The sequence below is a fragment of the Pholcus phalangioides genome, unplaced genomic scaffold (genome assembly GCF_987345545.1).
Source record: "Pholcus phalangioides strain wild (caught in Gottingen) unplaced genomic scaffold, Ppha-v1.0 ptg000029l_1, whole genome shotgun sequence".
Taxonomy (NCBI): Eukaryota; Metazoa; Arthropoda; class Arachnida; order Araneae; family Pholcidae; genus Pholcus; species Pholcus phalangioides.
Window position 1 is genome coordinate 1,727,200 of NW_028301619.1, and position 14,888 is coordinate 1,742,087.

At 33.0% G+C, this 14,888-nt stretch overlaps 1 protein-coding gene across 1 annotated transcript in view; it reads left to right on the forward strand.

Moving 5' to 3' along the window:
- The window catches only part of LOC149067563 (endoplasmic reticulum metallopeptidase 1-like), a 226,376-nt gene extending 212,329 nt beyond the window's left edge, over positions 1-14,047 (forward strand). The window contains exon 15 of the transcript XR_016195341.1: positions 13,958-14,047. The gene's annotated coding sequence lies outside the window, so the exon portion shown is untranslated. The remainder of the gene's footprint in view (positions 1-13,957) is intronic.
- The last annotated feature ends 841 nt before the right edge of the window (positions 14,048-14,888 follow it).

Here is a 14,888-nt window from a genome sequence, read left to right on the forward strand (position 1 = left end):
GATGTGTAAAACTTGGATATTTTTAGAATTGATAACTTAAAAAAGATTGCTCTTTTTAATATCTTCAATTTTTATCTGAAAGAACCAGCCCATCTTAATACAAATATGTGTAAGTGCCTGAGTAAACTTTGTGTTCTTTGTCATAATAGAAATGACTAAGATTTAAAAGACAAAGAATGACAAGACTTTTCATATAGCAATTGACATACTATTAAACTTGCATCAAGATTTTAAAAGTTCTAATTATAAAACACAATTACAAATTCTTCATCTTTTTATTAACCTTGCTTGGGCACAGTGGTTTTACATATAAATTTTCTTGTTTCAGGTGAGCCCAATTCATGTATTTTAGCTGGAAATGAATTGAATCAGTGAGAACAGTACAAGTCCAAATTCTACCTTTATGATGTATTTTTTTATGAATCAGTTCGATAAATTTGGAACTAAACATTGATTGTAAGAGCAGTACCACACCAGCTTCCCTCCACTGGTTCCAGGCATGTTTTAAATTTGAATTAATAAAAGAACAGTACCTGGTTTGAAACTTAAAACTTGTTCATCTTGTATTGAGAATTTTTGACAAGTACTGTTCTTCTTCTCACTGATTCAATTAGAAGTTTTGGATCTCTACATCGTGTCTTACACCCCTGCCCATTGTAAATAGATAGCCAATGTGTGACTGTCCTGAGAGTTTACCCATTGTCCATCATTGTACAGGACAACTGAAAGAGTTGACAGTGCTTTAGCCCTGAGGACCCATGCTATTTTGATTTCACTTTTAAACATCATAAATGCTCTGGAAATGAAAAATTATTACAGGTATGGAAATAATCAATTCCATTGGATAGATGTTCTCTTTCAAAATGATAGGCCGACTGCATGCAAAGCTTAACATAAATATAGCTCAAAATTGTTAGACATTTTTCTCTAAAGGCAACAAAATGAGAGTTTTATGGTGGTAAAGTTAAAACTCTGGCTTGAATTCTATTAAACATTTACAGATTGAACCCGATAGACAAGTTGGACCCACAAATCATTCAAATTTGATAGTTTTTCAGTTTGAAAAAAAGGAGAGAATACCCACTTTCTGACCATAGGACAAGTTCATGCCAAAAAAATGCCTAGTAGTTATACAATTCCAAGGTTTTCCAATGAAAAATCACCTCTTATTATAATGCCCATTACATGACTGAGTTACTATTTATTAGTTGTTTGCTTTCTTGTGTGTTTGTGTCAAAACGCTTTTGACCCACCCATACAAGCAATTAAATTATTTTCTGATTTCACAAAATGTGGATGAGCAATTTTTTTGCTCATAATAATTTGCAATGAGATTCAGTGTGTGTTTCATAGGGTAGATTTCATTAAAAAATTCAAATAGGAATATTGTAGACAAATTTATTGTTGTTAAAAGACTTATGAGTGCCACTGTAATTTTGTCTACTTTGCCTTTTCTTCCCTTAAAAATGATTAATGAACATTAGAAAACTACCATTTAAAAGCAATAGGGTTGAGACTTGAATGTTTTTCTCTAGACTTTTTTCTGAGTTCGCTGTTTATACCTGCAGTGCCTCATATTTTCCAATACTTATTTCTATTTTGTCTCAGTCCATTCATTGACATGAAAAAGAAAGTACTACATTTTTATTTTACTATTATCCTAATTCGTAATTCTGAGAAACAAACTACTTAATTTTTCTTTCTCAACTATTAATATATTTTTTAACTTTACGTAATAACCACTTGATTAGTTGTACTGTGATTGCACCGACTTCTTCTCAACCATTCAGAAATAGATGTAAAGTTATGCTAAATATATGCATATAACTCTCTGTGTATTCAATCCTAGCCTAATAAGATTCAACAAACCAGCCAAGAATAAATCTATCTTGACTTATAAATTAATTAGTATTTACTAACAAGTAAAAAAAAATAATAGTTATATTTTTATTTATTTTTTACAAAATTAGATGCATCAGAAATATTTATGGTCTTCTCATGCACAGAAATATTTATTAAAAATATTTATTAAAATTCTACCTTTATGATATATTTTTTTATGAATCAGTTCGATAAATTTAGAACTAAACATTGATTGTAAGAGCAGTACCACACCAGCTTCCCTCCACTGGTTCCAGGCATGTTTTAAATTTGAATTAATAAAAGAACAGTTTTAACATTTAGAAAATTAGATAAAATGTACATACTACTGCATGAAAATATTTTAAAATTACAAATGCAGAGAAGAAATGTTATGTCCATTATTCTTCTGCATTTTAGTATATTTTATACAGGATGTAATATCTTTAACCTTATAAACCATTTATCCTTTCATTCATTGGTGATAGAAACATACTTTCAATTAGAAAAGGAACATTTTATATATCGTATTCTATCATAAGCAGATACAGACTCCTTGTAGGGGGTCGCAAATGTCCACCTCCACCAATAATACAATTTTTTTCACTGAACGGGGAAGCTATCACCTCCATCACCTTCCCTCTGTATCTGACCCTATATAAATGGAATTATAACTTGTATATGTGCACTGAGATAAAAAATTAAGTTTTACATATGGCCTCCCTGTCTCCTAACTTCTACTCTGCAACAAAGCTGGGCTGGAAGAAATCTCCACGACGGGATAAGTTCTTAGAGGAGGAATAAAGGTGGGAAAACAATTTTTTCTCATAGTCATAGAGTCACATGACTAGAGGATTTTTATACTGATGATTTCCCTTCCGTAGCCATTTCCTATGCTATTTCTCTTGTCATTGTGACATACAATATGAAAGGAAGTTCAAAATCGTTGTAAAATGGTATCTTTGTGTTCTTATAGCTGTTTCAAAATGCATGGCAAAGGAGGATACACAATGTTTTGCAAATGAGTTATAATCATTAAATATTTTTATTTTAAAAAATAAAATTATTTTTGAATTAAATGATTTGAACTTAAAAAAAAATATATGAGATATTTAAGCTTGAAATTTTATAAAGAAAGTTCATCAAAGTTTGTGTTTGCTAATGTGATAAGTCTTATGATCTTGCATATTTTCCAGTAGTATTTGTTTTCATTTCTGAAGCTATTAATAATTAATCGAGTAACTGCACATTTTTCAAGGTGTAAATCAATTAAAATTTTTGTCTTTTATATTTTGTTCAAGTATATTTACTGTCACTTTTGTCAGGCCCGTCATTTGGGGGGTCCTGGCTTTTGAAAATACACTAAAAATGGTATATATATATATATACACACACACAAAAAGGAAAAAAAATTGAATTTTAAGAGAGTGAAATAGAACCCTACTAAGGGTCTTCATCAGGGGGGAACCCCATGTATGGTTCGAAAAGTGTAGGTGTTTCTGAAGGGTGGCTATGCCTAAATGCATTAAAAATGCCAACCCTTGTTCCCCAACGCCTAAGAGACTTTTGTTGTGTTTTTTGTTGATTTTTCTGGAAATGCCTTCTTCAACAGCATTTCCAGAAAAATCAACAAACAGTCTCTCCATTCTTGAGGTATGTCCGGTGATTTATTGATAATTTGTTTGACTTTTCAATTCACTTTTTTGAATTTTTCTTTGACATTTTTCATAATCCTTGTAAAATATTCACTGTAACTATTTTTCCTGTAACTTTGTATATATTTTTTCTCATGCTTCTTTGAGCTTATAATCTGAGAGAAGCTCTATATATTTTTTCCAATATTGTATTTTTAACATTTTTCCTTGTTCTTTTTTCCAACATGTTTTTGAGAAGGCAGGCATCGGGGAACAAGGGTTGGCATTTTTAATGCATTTAGGCATAGCCACCCTTCAGAAAAACCTACACTTTTCAAACCATGCATGGGGTTCCCCATGATGAAGACTCACCGCATAGGTTCTATTTCACTCTCTTAAAATTCAATTTTTTTCTTTTTGTATGTATATATTTTTGAAAGAACAAGTGAGCAGCACTAGCACTTTTGTCATTCAAAAGATATTTTTTCACTACCTCTTCATTTTATCTTCATTTCTCTTGTATTTTTATCGCACTATACAAATATATATATACACATACATTGAGTACATGTTTTTGCCCCCCCTGGAAAAAGTTGAAACGATGGCCCTGCTCTTGGTGACCAAATTTTTTGCCAAATCATTCAATTTGGCCATACTTATAATCAGACATGTTCAGTTCATAGTATATGTGGGCTGTACATAATTTTACCACAAATCCCTTTACCATAATTTTTTTAATGAAATAAAATAGTATATTTTAATGAATGTGAGTTTAATATTTAACTAAAATGAATAAGAGGAAGATTTGGTGCAGTTTACAGGACATAAAGCAGGGTCAGCTTGAGCTCAATTGCTGCCTGGGTGCAAAGCCTTATGTGCCACCCCTAAAGACGACCCAGAGGGAAGGCTTTACTTCTTAGGGGACTGGAATAAACATTTTTTATTCATCCAAAGCCATGCACCATTGCTCACCGAACTTGACCATATATCCTGATTTTAAAGAAACTATCCTGTTTTTGGTCCACAAATTATTTCATCGTTCTTAATTATGCCGCATAACTTTTTCTTCGTTACATCTCTTTTTGATGAGCCATTGTATTTCCTTTCCTTCTGGGGTTGAATTTTTAAAATTAATCATTTATATCTGACATTGTGAAAGGTTGAAGAAAATTATAATAAATTAAAAATTAAAGTATAAATGTAATGATAATAGTAAATAGTTATCATGTATATATAAATTATTTGGTAAGTCATTTTAGTTCTAATTAAAGACAAAAAAAGACAATATTTTTGAAACAATTTGTTGGTTCGAAACAAATTATCTAACCTGGCACTTTAAAGTACCATCAGGATATAAAGAGTTAAGTTCAAATCTTTGATAGAGTTGAACTTTGTTAATGCGAAACCTCATGAAACATAGCACAGTGCTTTCTTTCACCCCCTTCACTTGCATCCTGGGGCCCCTCAGCTGAAATCTTTGGCTGACTCTCAGTCCAAATTTTTCACAATCCATCTGTAGTGTGAAAAACAAGAAAAATGATGAGAATAGTCCTAGGCTGAAGCTCTAACATCTCCACCATTTTTTGACCGTCTTAACGTAAATTCATGTCTGAGGCATCAAATTCACCTGCCTTTCCCTAGCTATAGCTCTGCAGTGGAGTGATTAGGCAAATGTTTACTTAATATTATTTTTTACATTTTCAGTTGAAGCTTAGACACCTTGTTTTACTTACTATGAAAAAATTAAATTCATATATATATTTTTCAATTTCCATTACCATGAGTGTGAGCCCAGTGCTATCACACCTCTTGCACGGGCACCAATGAGTGGCTCTGATCTGATTGGCAAAAGAAGTTACTCCCATCTGTTTTCAGCTTGGAAAAAAGTGAGACTACAAATACCTACTCCAGTGTTCCCTGGGCAGAAATTAGGAGAGCGCGAGTGGGTTTTGGTCTTGAAACAAGTGAGAACGCTAATTCTTTTCTTGATTGCTCCTGCAAAATTACTGTGAGAGGAACAGAAATGCAAACTTGCCCCCTTGTGACAGAATCCATTTCTCGTTTCAGGCATAACAGACCCCAGTTCCCATCATTCCCTACAGATTTCTCAACATCTTCCTTGTCAACGTAAGGCACAAAAGATTGAATGTGCATGGTATCTTTTATTATTACAAATTTTATGTGTCAAGAAATAAAATTTTAAAAAATTATGTCAACAAAAGCCTAGGCTGCCGCTCCTTGCAACCTGCTGCCAAGATACACTACACTCCCTGAACCCACACTCAAGCCGCCACACTGACATAGACACAGTGGACCACCCTGTCATAATATTTTATACATATTACATATAGTATGAGATCAAAGCATAATAAAGCCATTTTATATGACTTGAAATTGAAAGACAAGATACTTATTAACATATATGCAGTTCTCTCTTTTGTGTGAAAAATAACATCACAGAATAGTTTTCTACTCTTATCCACATAGGTTGGGGTCTTCTGTGCCTCATCCTCTTATATTCATCTGCTGCCAATATTTCTAAATACAGCCAACCTTCAGTTCACAAACATAATTCATTCCTGAAACTGGTTCTCAAAATGGTTTTCTACATAGGAATCAATGCAAAGGGAATTAATCCATTCTTGTGAGTCCCAAGATTCCGGGTGTGAACTTTTACAACAGCTCCTGTGCATAACCAATGGTTTCGTCAAACCAACACTGAAAAAATTACCATAATTTGAAAGAGTTGAAATGAAAATGGAATGAAAGCAATGCCAGGGCAGTGTCTGGTTTTGTGAATAAGAATCATCTATAATCTCAGTATCAAAGCTCTCAAAATATCCGTTTGCAACACTATCTGGCCACAAAATATATTCCAAGCCAAATTGATGGTTCTCTGTAAAACACTTGCAAGCAAGAACTATGCAATGTAGGATGATAAAATTAGTGTTTCGAAAGTTACTGTCAGTTCTATACCAGATGTTATCGTAAAATATCTTTGAAAATTTCATTTCTTCAGAGCTTTGTAAAGTTTGAAATGACTTGCTGATCTATGGGCTGTATAAGAGGAGCCGTATTTGGTGGTGTGGGAATTTCAGTGTGATGAAATATATATCCTTCAACCAAATTCTGTCTGAAAAAAATTGTAATCTCAGACTTCTGAAATATATTTCTTTTGGGACTTAGGCTGTTTTGCATGTTTGTAAACTAATATTAGTTTGAAAATCAAGGGTTGACTGTAAATTAGCATTATTAGTGATCTGATTTTTTTTTTCTTCAAATTACATTATAACATATATTTTTGGCCTACAGTTTCCAAAAGATGCTGAAAAAAAGTTGAAGTGCCATTAAATACGTAAGGGAAAACCTTCTGAAATAAGAATCTTAAAAATAAAAGGAGAAAATTAGTTGAATAATGCTCACCATACAGCCTATTTAACATTTAATAGCAGATTTTTTTTTTTGAGTTTGCCTATTCACGATGAACAAAAGAAAGATGTATATACAGTTGTAGAAAAACTAAGGCCAGATGAAAAAAGTCAATTTTCCAAAAACTTTCACAGATGATGAAAATGATGAGCAATAATAATTAAAAAAAATTCTAATACTTTTTTTCAGTAAAGAATTTTTCGATTCATAGTGTAATGCATTTGGGAAAAACATCAATATAATACCACTCCTCTTTTTTTCATACTTATTGGCATATCCTTATCACTAGACGTCATTTCCAGGAGCTTTTCAAATTATTCGGCATGGTTTTTTTCCACAACAAAGCTTGATTCATAAAGATGAGATGTGGTGAAAGGCTTGAGAAAAAGGAAAGATCCTAGTTTTAAAAAAAAGTCTAGATTAATAATCTATCCAGTTTCTTGAGAAATTGATGTATCTAAGAGAGGGATACTGCTTAACAATTTCCTGAATAATTACAAACGTTATTCTTAGTATAAGAGTACAGTTAGGCTATCTTCTTTAACAGGTCGGATGAAGAGAATTATAGATATGAAGATATATATATACACACAAATTTTTTTTTTCTTCTCAAAGAAAATTGTGAACAATTTGAAAATCAAATTGAAAGTCTTGTACCAGTAAAAATGTCCTCAATAAAAGATTAGGAAGCTTCATACAGTATGTTTCAAATTAAAGGCTGACCTGACTGCCTCTTACAAACTCTCATCACTCTGTATGCATTGGTAAAGTACCTGTTCAGCCTTTAATTTCGAACATATTGCATGCAAACTTCCTAATCTTTTATCATGAACATTTCTACTGGTGCAATAGAACTTCAAATTGTTCACAGTGTTCTTTGAAGATATATCATAGCTGCCAAGTCTCCCGAATTTTAGCTTCATCGCTCGACCTCCCGAAAAGTTCTTAAATCTCCCGAATTTTTAAGAAAATCATAAAAAATCTAATTGTCCCTAAAAATTCCCTACTTCATAAAAAAAAAATCTCCACTTATGAAAACAATCCATCAGGAATTTCTTGTGGGGCATGAAGCCTCTTTTTTTTCCCTTTTGAAATGACGTCACACGTCGTAAATGGGGAAATTCCCTTTTTAAGGAAGTTTTACAAACCCTCTGATGGTAACAAGAAAATTGTTTGTCTTATCACGCAGGGAAATGGCTTAACAGCCAATAGTCCTGGATAATAATTGAAGATTATAGTGACATATGGTCAAAATTTTTTTTGTTGAAGTTACGTACGTGCAATATAACAAAACATGAATACTGATAAGCAAAAACATATTCAATCAATTTTAAATATACTTAATCCGATGAATTTCCTTTCATCAAATGTTCCAGAACAGGGCCAACTTTTCCTTTTTGTACAAGTTATGTTATGGACATAAACATTGGTCATAGAAATACTGCCATCATCACTCGTGAAATGAAAAAAAAAAAAATCAAGCAAGTGTTACAAAAAGTCAGTGTTCTTTAAAAATTGATGATTTTTTCGTTCATCTTCCAATAATTTTGGGGTCATTTGCGCAGAATGTTTGTTCACAGTGTTTCTGATTGAACACAATATTTATTTTTACATCATTGAAGTTTGCCGCTGTGGTGGTCGAGTGGTTATAGTGACGGACTCGCGATGCGAGGATCCGGGTTCGAACCCCACAGTGGTGGTCGGCTGAAGTTGGTTTTCTGTGGTTCCCAACTTTAAGGTGCAAATGCGAGCCGATCTCCCCATTAAAAAAGTCTCGCCACAGAGAGCAACAGTCCTACAACGATAAATCATTCAATCATAACACTTCACTCATAGTCAGAAAAACTGGTGGCAGATGGCAGCACTACACATAACAAGCATTACAGAGAAACAAAAAAAAAACTTCACGTCAGGTTTCGCTGCACGTACACGCACATTCCCGCATGTGTGGTGTAGCAGTAGTAGGCAGGGCCTCCAAAAAATGGCTCGGGTATCCATGATGTTCTTAAGTCAGCCACCTCGTTGGGTAATTTGCCTGTTGTGGCGTTGTATTTGTATGTATTGTATCCTCCAATTTCACTTGTTTTCGCGTAGGAATTTTATTCCCTAGGGTTTTAACTTCCATGTGTGTAAAATCCATATTTTAATTTGATTTCAGTTTTTGAGTAGGGATTTTATTCCCTACTCTTTAACTTTTATGTTTGGAAAATCCCTATTGTATTTATTAGGGAGTGGTTTAAGCATAAAATATGGGAATTGTGTGAAAATCTCCAGAATTTTCATTTTCAAAAGTTGGCAGCTATGATATATGTACATAATTTTAACTCGTATTTCTAACCATGCGGTTTTGCTTGTGTGGATTTGATAATCTGAAAATTACTCTGTGATGATTCTCCCATACAACATTTGAAACTATCATGATCGCTTGAGGGTTGAATTTTCAGAAATCTTATCTTAGAGTGTGTGTGTGGGTGTCTACATTATAAAATATAATACTAACTAAATTTCATATTTATAGCTTCAGCGGTTCCAGTGTGGCACCATGATTGCACCATATAACTTTTGAACATCCTTATGATCCAATTAAAGGTTAAAATTTAAAAGTTCCTCCTTAGTGAGTCTTTACATCATAAAATAACTCACTAAATTTCATATTCATAGCTTCAGTGATGAGATTGCATCATATAACCTTTGTACGTGCTTAGGGGTGGAATTTTGAAAAATCCCTTTTTAGCAAGTCTCTATATTAACAATGAAAAACTGACCAAATTTTATATTTTCCACTTCAGTGGTTTTGGTTTGGCTTGATTTATCGATATAACCTTTGAACCCCTCCCATGACCCTCTTAGGGGAAGAATTTTAAAAAACCTGTTCTTATTGAGTCTTCGCTTCATAAAATAAAACCACTGACCAAATTTCATAAATATAGCTTCAGCAGTTTCGGCTAGGTGTGACTTCTCTATGTAACCTTTGAACCCTCTTATGGGGTCAATTTCGAAAAACCCCTTCTTAGTGAGTCTATACGTCATAAAACAAAACCCACTGACTATAATTTTTGTGGTTATAGCTGTAGCAGTTTTGGTTTGGCGATGTGAATCAGTCAGGAAGGACATGTTATTTTATATGTATAGATTATTTCTATTATCTTCAGCGATCTGTTAAAGATGACGGCCTAACTGTACTCTTATACTCAGAATAACATTTGCTATTCTTCAGGAAATTGTTAAGCAGTCTCACTCTCTTGGACACATTAATAATATAGACTTTTTAAAATGAGGATCTTGCTTTTTCCATAAGAGGTGGCTTTTCTCAACTTGTCCTACCTTTATGAATCAAGCTTAGTGGGAAAAACCTCGTTAAATTATTCGAGAAGTTCCTGGAAATGATTCTAGTAATAAGGATATGCAAATAAGGTAACTGACATAATAAGAGATGAGTGGCTTTTCCAAATGTGTTGCACTATAAAGAAAAAATATATATTTACTGAAAAAAGGTATTGCAAATTTTTATGAGTTTTTACGATATTTCTCATTGTATTCTCTCATGATCTGTGAAAAAAATTTTGAAAAATTCTGACTTGTATTTTTTGTCATCTGGCACTAGTTTCTTCCGCCACTTTAGTATCAAACTTGATGAAAACACAAGGAAAAAAATAAAGGATTTTCAATGTATAATGGAGAAATCACTAAATAAGGCCTATAACTTATTTGGCACTGTGAATTTTATAAAAGCCCAAACTCGTTGAAGTCAAATAATTATTATTCAAAATAAAAGTTTCAAGGAGTGTCATCTGGAACTCCTTTATGTAAGATGTACTTCAAAAATCTTTAAACTGTCATAGTTCATTAAACAGCAGATAAGAGAAAACAAATCGCCGATCACAGTAGCTTCTTGTCTGGTCACGTACTGTGACAATGACACTAGTTGTGGGAAAGAAATGAATAGGCTTGCATATATTCTATTATATGCCTCTTAGGATAAGTCCAGCGGCAGAGTTCTGGTGTTCATTCATTCATTGTCCTTCAACCTCCCATTATAAAGTTGTTGCCCTGTCTCTGCTGAGCTAAAAAAAATTATATATTTCCAAGTTCCATATGCCCCCCCCCCCATCCCCAAGATATTGCTGATCGAAATTGAAGGGAACATCTCAAAAGTTTTAATAAACTGCAAAAAAACATTTAGATTCTTTTTCCTTCCTTTTTTTTGGAGTTTATTCCTTAACCCTTTTACTTCCATCATCTATGGATGATGAGAATAGTCATCCTCTGATGATTTCAAAATTGCTTTTTTTTTTTAAATAAATTCTCAGAATGACATAGATGGCGAATGAACATGTATTCTAGATTTTTTTTTTACTTTCATTATTCCCCTATTCTCTGAAAGGCTTATTTGTACTGTATTCCCTTTTTTTAAAATTTTGTTCAATATATGATACATCCGAGTTTGTGATTGATATGTATTTTTCACAAAAAAAAGTTTTTTTTTCACTTGCACAGAGACAGAATCTAAGACTAATTGTGCAGTCAAAGTGTTGATTATATTCTATATTCTCATTTTTTGAACTCAAATGCTATGTGGAAAGGGTTCCAAGGTGATGTCTTCTAAAGTTCTACTCATTTAAATATGCACAAAAATATTAAAAAATCTGATGGAATTATTATTGGTCACTCAAAAAATTTTTGAAACAATTTTCGAACACCATAGAGGCCAAAAATTCATTTAGATATCTCACAACCCTAGAGTCTTAGAGAGACACTGTTCAACGTGTTTATGCGTTTCTAGGTGAGATGAGTGTACTTAAATTTTTTCATAATTTTTTAGAACACCTTGGGACCTTTTCCTTGTCAGTTTATATATTGCACTTAGAAACATTGTGGTTTTTTTTTGCTCAGGAGAGATAGGGCATTCACTTTTCAATTTTAAGGTAAAGGATGGTTGAGAGCAACTGTATAAAAATTAAATTTTGTATTTCAGTACACATACAGGACCTAGTGGAATAAATTATGTATCTGAAATGGGCACATTATTTGGAGATACTTTTTCTAATTGAAAGTATGTTTCTATCACTAAAGATTCAAATGATAAAAAGTGTATAAGGATAAAACTTTGTGGGGATCATATATCGTTGTCCTTATGCCAAAAGCATGAATGTGCAAATTTTACCTCCATTTTATCAGCTAGTTGAATATCTTATTTTGGTATCTAAGTTCTGCTTGAAACCCAAATGTGTATCCTTATTGAAACACATTGCAAAACATTTTAAGAAAGTAACTTCCATAGAGTAACATGGGTAGAGTAAACATTCAAACGTAATTTCACAATTTTTTTCACCCATGACATTGCACATTTGTGCTTCTGGTATGAGGAGGATGATATAGTAATGCTGTGAAAAGCAGGCTGTAGCCCTGGGAGACAAATTCCCTGTGAGTAGATTTTCAGTCATGAGGCTGATACTGCAGCAAGCAACTTGCTGCTGGGTGTTTTTCATGTATCACCTACCTTTTTTATTCGCATTGTGCCGTATAATCGTTCAAATAAATGTTTTATGTGATCTTTAAAGTCTTCAATCTATGTTCAGGGGCATGACCATATCCCCAAACATGAGCCATCTAAAATCAGTGGTCTTGTTCTTTCTCCATGACACTGGTGACCCAGACGTGATAGCTAATGCTACAGTGTTAGCTTACCGTAAGCGATACGCTGAATGGGTTCTTATGACTAACACCTCAGACACATCTTGGAGCAGTTCTCAATAAAAAACACTAAACTTCAGTTGGTCCCATTTTTTTTTTCTTCATGGAAGCTTACTTCAACAGTCATGTTTTTTCTTTTCCCGACATGGTTGACTGAATCATACAGGGCATTTGCTTCACAGGGCTAAAGCCGGCTTCTCACAATATTACTATATATATATACACGGGGTGCATAGCAAACAGGGGGTATGACATTTTACTGGCAAACTATTGATCCTAGAGGAACACTTCCAATCAGAAAAAGTTTCTAAATAACGTGTAACACTCAGATATGTCATTCATGTTTTAAAGGGTTATATAGTTTAAAATAAAAAAACTTTTATATAGTCCGTCCCCCTGTGTGCCCCAGAACCAAATTAGAAAGTTGTTGTTCTGTCTCTTCTGATGCCAGCCAAAACAATTCCACATTTCTAAGTGCAATATTTTCTGAGATATTCTAATTAAAAAAATAGTGGAAAGGTGGGAAAAAACAGCGTTAATTGTTGTTGGTAAAAAAGTTTTTCCGTATTTAATGCTGTTTTTTCCCATTTTTCCTCCATTTTTCGAATCCAAATATCTTACTCAATATTGCACTAAAAAATTTAGAATTTTCTTTTGTTGGCATCAGAAGAGACAGTGCAACAACTTTCTAATTGGGTTTTGGGCACACAGGGACTGTGTAAAAAGTTAATTTTTTTATTTTAAAAACTATACAACCCCTTAAAACATGAATGACGTATCTGAGTACTACACACTGATTTATCCCATAGAAATACCTGCTTTTCTGAAAGATTTCGTAACAGTTTCAGGAAACAACTGCCTTATTATATATGACTTATGGAAATCACAGCATCAAGTACGGAAACAGTTTTTGCTAATGGAGGGGCGGATGATGCAGAACTCACATTGGCCGAGATTGCACAAAAAAATTTCTGTACAGCAATTCAACATTTTGTGATTCCCTTGATTCGGGAAACATTTGTAGTGTTTGTATGAAATTTTCTATTTAGAGAAGTGTTTCTCAACCTTTCTGAACCCAAGGACCAGTAAAATGTCAAACAAATTGGTGTACCACCTGTGTTTTGTATTACAGGACATTCCTGTAATTTTGGTTGTTATGGTATTTTTTATATATATTTATCTCGTTTTTCCTGTTTATTTGAATTTGTAATGTTTACTGAAGTAGTGAATATACATCATTTTTCATAATATATAAATTATATGATAATTATTGCAAAAAATATAAATATGCATCTCCAAATGTTTGTCAAGCTCAACGTTTTTTTCCCACTATTTTTCAGCAATTTTAATAACAATTGGTGATTGTGTCTACTTCTGGCATGGTTTGTGGTAACAATTTCCGATGTTCCGTATTTTATGCCATTTAAGAGATTCCAGTTACTGTATTTTTCTCAATGAAATATAGTGATCAGTTCATTTGAATAATTTTTTTGTACACTATATTTTTTAACTTTGATTTGCGTGTGTGTGTAGTATCGTTTATTTGCCCCACACTTCAGCAATTTGCATTTGAGGTAATGAATTGCATTTTTCGGAAAATTTTAGAGATATCCCGGATTTAAGATTGCATTTTCCTCAATGATGTAAGGTGAACCTATATACAATTATTACTACATGATATTTTGTTACATGTTTATACGTTATTACATGTAACGTATGAAGGTATAATTTATATAACTCCATATCATTATTACTAATAGGCTTATCTACCACAATGGTTGAGTAATTTTTCCTTCAGTTAAAATTAAATTATGAAGTCTACCTGCGGACCACCTACACCATCATCGCGGACCATAGGTTGAGAAACGCTAGTTTAGAGCATACAATTTTCCTTTCCATTTCCGCATTAGTGTTGTGAATGTAGCATAATTTTCAGCTACTTCCTGTGAGTCATACATCCATTAAATAAGTTTTCAGGCAATTTAAGGAAAATGAAAATTGGAAATTTCAGACCAAGTCACACACAATTCATATGATTAAATTACATTAGGTTGTTATTACTTCCATATTACTATTAGATGAATTTAACCATGATCTCAACACATTTAGCAAAAGAACATTCTCACCAGTTTATGTCAACAACATTCCTATTAATTGGAGAAAATGTCACATTTCTCAGCACAGTCTGACCATGTCAGACTGCTGATGGAAATAATCCACATCGATGAGTGAGAGTTCACAATCACTGTCAAAGAACAGCACATTGAAGAC